Below are 12,500 nucleotides of genomic sequence, written 5' to 3'. Positions count from 1 at the left end.
TCTTTGGCTTTAAATAAACACGGACAGATTTATTAATGGTTAGGAACAGGTGTGGGCGAGGATCTGGGAGGAAGATCGGAGGATGATTTGAGGTTGAGAAGTGATGTCAGCACCAATACAGCCAGTGGCTCGATCGCTTCTTCTTTCTCTTATAGTGAGATGAATCCCCGGTGATGCAATTCCCCATGATATCAATCTGTCTGCAACATTACCGCCAGCCCCGAGAGAGGGCAGGGCGATTATCTGGGCACCAACCGCATAGGGTCACTCCGCAAACACTAAATTAATCAATCTCCCAGTCGATTATGCTCTGATGGAAGGTTCATTAGTTTGACATGTTATTTTCTATAAGAGTAATTGACAAGACATGTCTTAGAGTTCTTAATCATATTGTAGGATTAGATGGGTAAATAGACAATGATAAATGTAATAGTCATCAATTTCCCTCACTTTATTTTTGTGTTTTCCCTAATAACTGTATTCCCTAATTTAACTTATATACCTGTCCTCAAATCCCTAATTTAGAAAACTAATATTGTTGTTTGGTGTTCTTTTTAGGATTTAAAATTGTTTGAATACAGAAAATAAATAATATGGCTGAGTAAAACATTTTAAGCACAGTGAAATAATGGACTGCATATTAGAACAAGCAAAATGGATCAGATTATTGTTGATTGAACTGGGGCGCACAAATCAGTATAAAAGAGCTTTTCCACACAACACAATATCTCTTCATCGAGTGTTATTTTCATTTGTTTATACCATGACATCTGTCCTCTGATTTATAACACAGCAATTTTCTCTTTGTTTGGGGGTCTCACAATGCTTATTTTGTATTTTTATGATTTACTTTTCCCACTGACCTTTTTACTCTGTGTCATCAAAATCTTCTCCATCATTCTTATTTTGAATATCTGATTCAGCGGGAACGCTGTTTCCTTAAAGAATGGACAGACGTCCATTTCTGTGCATTGTATGGTCAGAGCAGCAAAAATGGTGGAACACAGCATGTGAAGTGATGGTCATGTAATAACTGCCCTATAAATTCCTTTTGTTAGGCCATTAATGGAGCGCGCAGTCTATTGTCTCTGTTTTCTGCCCTCATCGAAAATGCCCTTGTGACTCACGCCTTTTGCATTTCATTTTAAAGCTAACTATGATACGCATTGCCACTTCAGGGTGGGGCTTGTGTGGAAGGGTTTTCTGGTCCATGGCACTGAGGTGGTGCGCTGAGTGTTCTCAGCAGTCTGCTCGAATCTGTCTCAATCAAACCTCAAGCTAGGCGTCCTGACTGAGCCACGGACTGCCTGACGGAGCTCGGGGAACAGAAGAAATCAGCCCTGTACTCAGTGGAACTATCTGCAAATACAGAAAACGACTGGTTAATTTCAGTCAAAGTCAAATATCTGTTTACCAGCTTAGTTATCAAATAACTTAAAACAAATGACAGATACAATCTAAGACATTTGATTTTGCACAACAAAATGTGTTTAAACAATACTTGGTTGCAAACTGTATGAACTGTACTTTTCTCAAACCATTTAAGTTGGGATTTGTGAATAATTGCCTTAGACAAAGATCCCTTGACACTTGGACAGCAATTGCCTCTCAGTATTATGTACACGCTACAAAGCTGTAGCTGGTTTGGTAACATACGCTTGGACACTATAAATAATGGTAAATCTTTGAAGCTCAGTCTCATGACCTGGTACATTAGGCTAGGATATTCTTAATGACAGCAGAGAAGTCAATGCTCAAAGTCAAACTACCTAATTATTGACAATTTTCTTGTTAAATGGCACCAAACTCTTGAAGAAAGAAAAGTCGGATATAAAAGATGAAAAGAAAATATGGGTAAATAACCACTAATCCCTAAAAAGCTCCATAGTTTTGCAACACTCTTCATTTGATTCATTTGCAAATCCTAAGAGGAACGAACGCCATAATGTAATGTGCATCTAAAAGAAAGGACATCTAAAACAATGATGGACTGGGTCTAAATGGCCACAGTACTAGCTGAGGCTATTTGATAAATATTTGACAATCCAATGATTTTACTTAATATTTTAATATGTTTTGTTTGCAGAACCTTTAAAATATCTGGCAATGCTGGCGATGTAGTTGATCCTGTTGTAAATTTGAATATAACTCTATATGAATATAAATATAACTACATAGTATGAAAAAAGGACAGAAAGGAGCTTGTGAAGCAGCTTGTTTTCCCACACAGAAGTTCTCTGACAGTGATAACCCAATCCTCAGTGCCAGTGTCCGTTCTTCCATGAGCCGCACACAAAACAACAAAAGATGTGGTGGTGTAATAGTCCATCTGCCCTTTCCTGCTTTCAGTTCTTTTTTCTCCATGGTAGTCCTGAACTAGAAAATAAACATAGAGGATGTAGATATATATATGTGTGTGTGTGTCAGAACACTCACACTGCATTTTCTGACACTGAAGTATTTAAAAAGTTTCTCTGACCTCTATTTGGTCATGGTCTATTTTATTATGTACAGTCTGACTCATTTGAAATGGCCACATTTTGTGCCCAAAATGTAACAAGAAAAAATATGTAGAGCTGGTGGTGTCCTGAGGGGTGGTGGAGGTGGTTTCTGGAGAGAGATTCTGCATGTGAGGTGGACATTACTGAAGAGTCAGTTCAAAGAGCTGAAAAAATCAACATGGCGCAAGGCATAATGTCATAATCCATATAGCAGCCCAAGGTCTCATAGAGATGAATCACAACCAAACAACATAATGCCAAGATACATTGTGAAGTCCAGACTCAAATCCACAGAAGGTAGGTTTTTTAAGTAACTTACAATTGATTGACAAGAAGATGAGGAAAGATGAGATTCAGGTGAAAACAACAAATGCTAGGGAAACACATCACATGAGCCACATGGGAGCTGCACCAAGAAAAGAAATAAATAAATGTGTTTTTAATATAATGGGAACCACGATGGCAAAGGGGAGAGATGTGATGGTATCTGTAAATGCCGTCAAAATAAAACAACACCATGAAAACATCTGTGTGAACAGCAGTTCTGACACATCAATGTCAGTGACGGTTTCAAATAAATAAACCAGTTAAGTAATGAAATAATCATTTCAGATAAATAAGCATAAGCTGCTCAAAGATTCCATGTACCTATAATATTTATTGCAGAGACAAGTGCCAATTAGAACCCAGTTACTGTTCTTACTGCACAATTCAGAATTAATGTTCACTGTTTGGTTGTAAAATTACATGCATCCATGTCCATGGGAAGATAAATAATTCATTACTAAGAAAAAGTCAATGATCCATGCACATGGAATGCAAATTAAATTATTTCCCTTGTTGCAGCTGTAAGGAACATCACTATTTATTGGTCATTTATGCATTGATTACCTCTGCTTCAAAACTGGTAATTGTATTCATATCAGAACTTAATGACAACCAGTCATTTAGAATGGTAAGAAGCACTTTATAGTAACACATGTTCTACATTCCTCATACCTCCGTTCCCAACCATGCTGCCCAATACAGATTGCGTGAATCTAAAATACGCTCCAGGCTGAAGCTTGAACCAATAACCCCTTTTGGTGGAGAGCTGGCTGAACAGTGGCCAGCTTTGCCTCTCTACAATTCCTCATGTTCCCCTCCCTAGCCTCAGAGGCAGCCTGCCGACACAGCCATTCATCCTAGCCACAGAAAATAAGAAGTACGCAGTTTTGCCATGTGCAGAGTCGTGCACAGAGGTTTCCTGCTGCATGCTGTAGGCTCATCACAAATGCAAAGGATTAAACATCAACAGATATAGAACATTACATTAAATGCATGATTAGAAGACCCAAACCACTTGTTTTGTTTTAGCTAATGCATATTATCTGAGATCTGATATCTGCTATCCAAAAATCAAAGCAGATATGAAGGACTCTGATCATTACAGAAGCGTAAAGAGAAAGTGATTAGCGCCAGCCACTAGCCAACAAATCAAACACTGTATTCAGTACAAAAGGAACAATATAAAATGTCAGAAGTGCTGTATATCTAATGTGCTCTATTGTCTTTTAAATGGCTCTACTGCTGCTTAGCGTTTGAAAGAGAGGAATTGGCCCATAACCTTGAATATAAATTTCACAGGCTCTTAATAGCATATGCCCCTGTCCCTTTCATTCTGCTGCTAACTTGCTGCAGCAACATGACAGAGCAGTCAAAAATAACCCTCCTCGTGCTCTTCATATGGCAGGGTCTCAGTGCGCTGATGTGATTAAACCGAGGCAGGCATTAGTGCAAAAACAACAGGCTTCACATAAAAAAATCATGCAGATTAATTATGTATCTTGTGTCAGCAAAAGGAGCGTGTTGGGGGGGGGACAAAGCACAGCATGATAGTTCTTCTTGCTCAACCATTTTGCCCCCATATTTCCTGCATTCAAATCTCCCCGACAATCCATTCTGTAAAGCCCTGCAGAGTATACTGTAAATGAGCGACATTCCCTCTGGAAAGCTGCAGTCCTGGAGCTTTGACCCACACTCCCAGAGAGAGTCCGTCCCAGTCTGCAGAGCCACCTGCGGGCCAGAGGTAGGGGCTGACACGTCTGAGCTCAGCCTCTCACTGTCTAAGCCATCTGTGACTTGGGAAGGAGGCATGTTATTGTCCTCAAACAAGGTCATTCAACCTAGAACTTGGGCAAGAGCCATCCATGCGTTTCTTTTGCCCTTGTGCTAAAGAACACTGGCTTGCTTGAGCCTGTGCTGGCAAAAGGAATGCTTGGTATTTTCTGTCCTTGGAGAAACAGCAACTTGTCATGGAAATGCCACAAGATGGATTGTGATGCTATGTTGGTTTTGTACCCATTTCAAGCAAATGACTTTATCAGAAGGATGAATGCACATACTTTTGAGTGCTAAAGCACTGCCTTGTTGTACATTTCGTATTTTGTGCAGTCAGCTGCCACTGAGTGATATGGCACAGCGCAACGGATTCCATTCAAACACATACATCAACACAAACGTGCAATTCTATCTGGACACCCGTATAAATGAAAACAATCCCCTCCATACAGACAGACTCAGCTGCAGTCAAAGGGAGATGTCACCAACTCCCAAACAGGATTTGAAGCGTGCTCTCATCAGGCAGTGGGGCCAGTTTCAAAAGACAGCAGCGTTACACAGAGATGGTCCATCCCTCAGTCATCACACTAGTTTGGGCTAAAAAGAAGAGACCAATTACTTCTAACTTATTGGTTAGAAAAGCTGTGTCAGGGTGGGGTGGTAATTTTCCGTTGTGAATATTTTGTGTAAAAGCCTTTTTAAAACACTGGCTGCCCAACATAAGTGTATGCGCACCCCCTGCAGAGGTGAGAACATCTTTTATGGGCAGGGAGAAAGCTGTAACTACATATCAGCCCATTAATGGTGGAGAGAGCACCACTTTCTGGGCGGCACAGCTCACAATGGAAGACATTTAGCTATAGACTGAAATGAAGCTATTAAAATGTGGTAAATGACAGGTCTGTTTCACACAAATTAATTTCAGCAGAACAGAATTAGATTACTTGCACCAAGGAGAAAGGAATATTTGATAAAGCTTTTTTTTTTCCAGGTAGAGTGAAATTCAGTTTTAATCAAATGAAAGAATATTCATTCTGATGTCACTTAGGCAGTTGCCAAGAGTCGCAGGCTGCTAATGTCAATAAATGGTGCAGTTATACTGGACCGCTATAAAATATCATGAATAAAGGTTAAAGGAATCTAAATGTTCATGAACAGGAGGTTAAGATGTAAAAGAGACCCTAGTTTATGGAGCACATACTGAAAAATGACCAAGTGCATAGAATGTTATGCTACAAATTTACTAATGTTGCATGGCCACTATTTTTGTTCCTGCTTTGAGGAAATACAGGGATATCTGACAAAAATGTACTCATGAAATTGATGTGGGCTATAAACTGTCATGACGCATATACTGCAAATGTAAGCAGAAATCTAAAATGACTTAGATTCTGTTATTCCAGCATTAAGGTTGCAAAAGACTGGAAATGGATCCCCTTGGAGGTTCCGTAGTTCGGAGTGCCAGTGATCTTACTTAAAATCTTTACAGTCTCAAGATGCAGGAAAACCATGTGCTTTTTTCACTTAGAGTTTTTTCAGTTACACCGTTTTCAGTTTAAGCTCACAATTGCAAAGTCCATTTTTTAATTGTCTGAAAATGTATTTATGACTAGTGTTATGGCTAGTCTACCCTTTCTCTTGTTTGTTTGTTTAGATTTTTTCAAATAAAGTTCATTTACATGGAATCCAATGACAGCTTTCTTTCTTGCTGTAATTCATAAGAAGCTGGCTTTTCCACTGATTTCCTTTGAACAACATTAGTAGAAAAGTGCTATTTCAGCAATCTTTTTTTAAACATGGCAGCATTTTAGGAGAAAGCACTTTTAATTTAACGTGGCCAGGCCCCTTAAAATAGAAATGCATGCGTGCCTTTCCCCCGGGGAACAGCGTGGCCTATAATGGCAGCATACCTACATCAGCAGGCACCTGATGTCCCCAACCTTTATTTTACAGAATGAAGACTAATGAATCATTAAGTAAATCTGTCACCTTGCAGCACAGGCATATATTTTCCTTTTTTTTTTTGTTCCTAAACAGCAAACCAGTGTCATTGCCTCTACATGCAGAGAAAGAAGAGGCGACAGAATACAAAGTATTCAGAGAGGTCAGCTGGTGGAGGATGAGAAGGACACCCCCAAGAGAGGCCTGCCGTTGGCCTTCAGCTTGCATAATGTGTGGCACAGTAGCGAAAGTTGCACCATGGTGACAAAATGATTTGCAGTGAAAAACATTCAAAAGATGCGCTTTTGGATTAAACAGAAAATCTCTGTGTACACATCTAGCCCACACAGCAAAAACACCAAACAGTGTTTATTTGCGTCCCGCGTGACTTATATAAACAGATTAGGTGTTAAGTCAGTAGTTAATGATAATGACACTACAATAATAGAGATGGGCACAGATAAATGTTTTATTGGTTTTTGCTGGCCCTAGGATCATTTATGTTGACCCCACCTCATTGACCTTGTGTCTGCAGTGTGCTTGCTGTGGTGAGGTCACTATGTCTCTGTGTCTTGCAGAAAGCAGAGCTGGTCAGATGGGTCGGGTTTTGTCCTCCAACTGTACTTCCCCCATGCAGCTGAGAGCAATGCTCTTTATTTCAGCTCGGGTTAGAGCTTTATGCTCAGCCTTGGTGGTAGTTTGTTAAAGAATGGCTATGGTGCTTTACATTTATAAGCACTCTAAAAATGTGCAATGCATATGCAGCGAACTGCATAATCTCAGTTCTTTTTAATCACGTCATTAAAATAATCATAATCGACGATGTAATCGCTGCAGACGTAATCTAGGGTCCCAAGAGCAGGTCAAGGTAACGAGAGCTTCTTTCAAAATTTGAACATGCCTTGCGGAATTTTAGCCTAACCAAGAAAACCTGCCAAGAGTGGGAGTTGACAGCGATATGTCAGCATTACACTGATTACCCACCTTCCTTTTGAGCTTATACTGTGGGCATTCACCTATGCTGGTTAATGAACAATAAACCATTGGCGTAGGAGGGAGAATGACTTCTAACAGCTTCCATGGTTGCAGAAATGCAGATGGAATGGGTCAGGCCAACAGATGGCCAGTGCTGTTGAAAGCAAAGAAGGCGGAGCTGGCACTCCTGATCCTAACGCCACACAGTAGAGGAGGAGGTGCATGGATGATTTAATGAAGTCCTCTCCTCACCTCCTCTGGAGGGGAGCTCTAATCTACAGCCATTGCTACAGCGCTCCTCCCTGACAAGCGCAGGAAATGCAATCAACATCGCACGCCACCCCAGAGAGTGTTTCTCCAAAGTAAACACATGAATTAAATCCTGCTTCCACCTTCGCCGACTGAGACCCGTCTTGGTGCCCGCGACCAAACACACAATGTCGCGTTCTCACATCAGTGAGAGAACATGGTGCCTTGATGGTATATTAAATGAAATTATAGGCTATTATTTTCAGCATTATGAAAGAGTTGAAAGAACAGCAGGGGGGAAAGGGGGAGAATTATGTTTCGGATTCAAACTTTGATGTGCCCTGCGGGATCTTTAGCATGCAGCCCCTACGAAGGAACAGTTACCCATCAGGCAGCAACATTTTGTCCCCCTTTAGTAAACAGAAAAGGGAATAAATGTAGTTTTTTGATGTATAATAAGATATTAAGCCTCAGTAAACATGCACAAATACACAGTTGAAAATACACTTGACAAACTGCTGTAGAATGCATTACTTTGAAGTTTGAAGTTATTCAACATGTTTTTTTTTTTATGCTAACATGCCCACACGTTGAAGAGTCACCGGGTTATTAAAAGGATCATCGTGGGGTTCTTTTCCTTTTTAACAGACTTTCTGCAGGTGTACAGAGCAGCAGGAGATGTAATTCTGTGACCCATTCTATAAACTGAGATCTTCATGCCTAGGCCAGATCAGCTCTGGCTGATCTGATACCCGTGAAATCAGAGCCATATAAGGTAAGGAAATCTATCAGGACTACCTGAATGACAGGCCTATTCAACAGTTTCCAGGAAACAGAAGAGAGGATAAATGACTGTGTAAGTGCACTGGAAGACAAAGGAAGACAAGTTCCAAAAAACATCACTGAAGTGTAAAAACTGTAAAAGGAAAATGGCTTTAGCACTACTTAATATACCTTTTTCACTCAATAAATAGCTTTAAAAGTTTTTAAACCTGCTTGGGTTTCAAGAGAGAATGCCCTGCCCTGAGTGAACCAGCCAGTTGAATAGTTAACTGCATCTGAGCAATTTTGTTCAAAGCGACGTTCGCCTCTCTCACTGAACTATGAGTAAGGACATAAGGACATCACACACAGAGCTGGGGGTAACATGCAGGAACTGCTATTTAAGTCTGACAAAAAATGTCCTTGTAAAATGTAAGTTCTGTGTGTTGATTCAATGTGTGATGAAGTCAATGCCAGGAAGATTCATTTAAATCGATTAAATTCTTAGACATGATACATTATTCAACAAAATTTAACATTTTACAGATCATGCATAAAACATGAAACCTATTAGTATAATTCATTACATGCAATCTTCAAGAATTTTCTGTGACCCTTGAGATGTGTCAAATACATGCATACATTTTAAGGTCAAGGACTCTATTAACAGGTGGTTAATAATGATATTAAAGTCAAAGGTCAGTCTAGGGTCAAATCAGTGAGTCACTGACCAGCGAGGGGATGTTCTGCTGTCGATTGCTCCGAGTATACTTCTGTGATTTCAGCAGTGCCGGTTTTGCTCTGACTGACTGTGTTGAGCTCACCACGCTGCTCCACTGTTTGTGCCATGTCAGCTTGTCAGGTTTGAAGTGAAGGTTTAATTACATCCCTGAGGAATGTTAGTGGCACCTGGGCCCTTAGAAGGAGCCGGTCCGTTTGTGTATGCCTCTGATCGCATTTTACCAAGAGAAAAAATGAAATAAAACGAATTTTTGTTATGCATCTCAGAGAAATCCTACTGGAGCTTATTTATTTATATTCCAACAAAAGGATTTTGTCTGTCTACTTTCTATGAACTATAGACAAAACTTTAAATATTACCATTAAATATTAAAGGTCTTAAGAAAACGTTACCAATTGTCAGTGTGTTACTATAGCTAATGTGGTGCTGTCTCTGCACTGTGCCCTATGGCCTTTTTGAAGATACATTTGTGATTCTTACAAGAGTTTATGTCATAATCTAATTGGTTCAGTTCAACTTTTCTATGCTCCCCTTTTCCTTTTCTCATTGGTACTTCACATTGTTACCTTGTCATCTTGTCATCCAATTCCCTTAGTGGAGTGTTGTTTATAAAAAGTTAAAGGATCTGAAAGAATATCTTGCCAGTGGTAATCAAACAGGCAAAGAGGCAGCGCTTTTGTGACACCTTAGCACCGAGCTATCATCCATCATAGCCATAATACCTTAGCTCTTCAGTATTATCTCTTGCTCCTGCATACAACCAACCCATGCACATTGTACAGTGGTAAACCTTTCTCAGAGACCAATAACAACACATTTGGAACTGCTTAATTAGCAGAATCAGTACCAGGCAATGGTTAATCACCAATTAATACAATAGAACTGCGCAACTGTGAAATGCAAATCCCTCAAAAGTTCAAGTATAAACTATATACGTGACTTAAGGAAGTCTTTTATGTTTTGTTTTGGTTCCTAGCGCCCCCCCCCTTTGTTTTGTGTTTATAGCTTGTCCTTATTGTGCTCAGTTTTCCACTCTTTCATTGGTTCACCTATCGGCTCATTTCTTTGTCTTCGTTTTCATTTTTGCATTCAGTTATGAATATCAGGTTGATGTCTGTGTACTAATAACACTATAATAATCTTATTATAATAATATAATGATTATAATAATATACTTATTATTCTTATTGTCACGGTGACAGCTCCTCATTGTGGGCGTGTCGATACGTTGTCTGCCGTTATGTCCATGTTTGTAGTTCCGTGGGTGTGGGTCATCTGTGAGCGTGATAGTCTCACCTGTGCCTTGTCTCGTGATCACGAGGGTATGTGTTAATCACCTATTTAATGTGCGTTCGCGCAATGTCTTGTGCTCGTCTTTGTCTAAAGTTCATGCCAGTGTGAGTGAGTGTTTGCGTGCTAGCGCTAGAAGTGCTGAACTTTTTCGTTTCGTGTTTATTAAAGTTATTATTATTATTTCATTATTTCACCACTTCTACGCTTGTCGTGCCTCCTCCTTCAAGCGTCACACTTATGTATTTGCCTTCAAACGTGGGTACCCAGCATTTGTGTCCTGCTTCAATATACTCCACATTACAGCTTCTGAAATTTTCACATTATCATTTTCCTCACTGAGTCAAAGCTCAGTGGGCAGTGAAGAACCTTTACATTACTCATACTTTAATGGTATACACTATTCTATTTGATAAACTGGCATAAAGAGTGAAAGAGTTCTTACAAGTAAATTCAGAACTTCAAAAACTTATATAATCTTTGAATCATATATGGATCTCAGTCCTCCAAGAACATCTGAACAATAAAAGACTTCTTTAATGTTTCGAAGTCAGTGACCCCAGAGCACACCTGTACATAAGGCAGACTGAAGATGTCCTCACAGAGATGTTCTTCAGACTCCCTCGCAGTGTTGCCTCTTCCTCTAGAGATCTCCTAGTCTCAAACCCAAACAGATGTCCAGGATTTGGAGAAGCATGCAAACATCCATGCAGACAGACTCATCATGGGTGAAATTTATCTTAATTGTCCAATTAAACGGAAGCATCCCAAAAGGTTATTTATACCAATTTATACAGATTTTGCTGTGCATAAGAACGCACCTTGAGCTATGTGTAAGTGCTGTAAACAAAAGCTTTTAGAGGCAATTATGCGAGGATGCTCACATCATTTGTTAAGTTCAGCCACTGTGTGACAAGCATATACTTGTATTCCCGCTGCTAACTCAGGTTCTCAGCTTATCAGAGGGCTGCTATTTTCACGCTTCTCCCTCCCCTCGACTGCCAGCTTTGGTTCCCCTCTCTCAGGCTGTCTAGCCACGGGAGAGAAGCTTACGCAGCCAATGGCTCTTCCGCCCTTGCTCCTGGGTTGACAGTTGTTCAGGGGGCGGAGCTTGGATCTCTGCTCCAATCAGCTTCTTGTGTTTTTTCCCCCATTATGTTAATTTTCTATTGTAAATTCTGCTAAACTTGTTTTGTTTGCAGCTTCACCGTAAACAGTTTGCAGTTTGGTTGGAAATTAAAAGTTTTCAGATGTCTACGTGTACATCTGGATTCAGACTTACATTGACTTACATCAGGCAAAAATTGATCGATTTTGCCTGTAACACACATACTAACTTGACATTTATAATTACTTTAAGACTAACTCACTCTGAGCTGTTGCTTTTTGTACAATGCTATAGGATTTGTCCATTCACCCTGAAAAAGGGGGAGCATGTCGAACGGTTCAGAGGATAGCCTTATTTAGTGCTTTGATATAGTATCATAAAACTGGGGCAGAAAAAAAAACACTGAATTAATTACTCTGCTTGTCAAGCTGCATTTCCCAGATGCTCGGATTGCACTGGTGTTTTATTAGATGTCGTTTCTCAAAGCCTGTGCAAATGGTCAGATGGAGAGCCAGGATCCTGCAGCTGAGCTGAGCTCGGCCATGCAGACGGGGGAGGGGTGAGTGGGTACCGGGGACCGGAATATAGCCTTGTGTTTATGAAGCTTGATCCTGTTTTGAAAGCTATCTGCCCAGCTGGGCTTTCAGGGACTCACACAGGGTCAACCACAATTTTTTTTTGTGTGTGTAGCATAATAATGAGAAGAATGATAGACACTGATGCCATGGAATCTGTTTCCAGAATTGCATTCACAGCAACAGAACGTAATACCTATTTCTGAGGCATGAACCGCTATCGTGGGCAGGCCGAGCTGCTATGCACATAGCCGGAA

At 40.2% G+C, this 12,500-nt stretch overlaps 1 protein-coding gene across 2 annotated transcripts in view; it reads right to left on the bottom strand.

Moving 5' to 3' along the window:
* The window catches only part of luzp2 (leucine zipper protein 2), an 81,102-nt gene extending 81,086 nt beyond the window's left edge, over positions 1-16 (bottom strand). Inside the window, exon 1 of one of the 2 annotated variants that reach the window (XM_076992391.1) lies at positions 1-16. This exon is cut by the window's left edge and continues 318 nt beyond it. The gene's annotated coding sequence lies outside the window, so the exon portion shown is untranslated. The other variant, XM_076992393.1, reaches the window with a different exon arrangement.
* Positions 17-12,500: the final 12,484 nt, after the last annotated feature.

Source organism: Brachyhypopomus gauderio, chromosome 2, assembly GCF_052324685.1.
Source record: "Brachyhypopomus gauderio isolate BG-103 chromosome 2, BGAUD_0.2, whole genome shotgun sequence".
NCBI classification, from domain to species: domain Eukaryota; kingdom Metazoa; phylum Chordata; class Actinopteri; order Gymnotiformes; family Hypopomidae; genus Brachyhypopomus; species Brachyhypopomus gauderio.
This window is presented reverse-complemented; position numbering and strand designations above follow the sequence as displayed.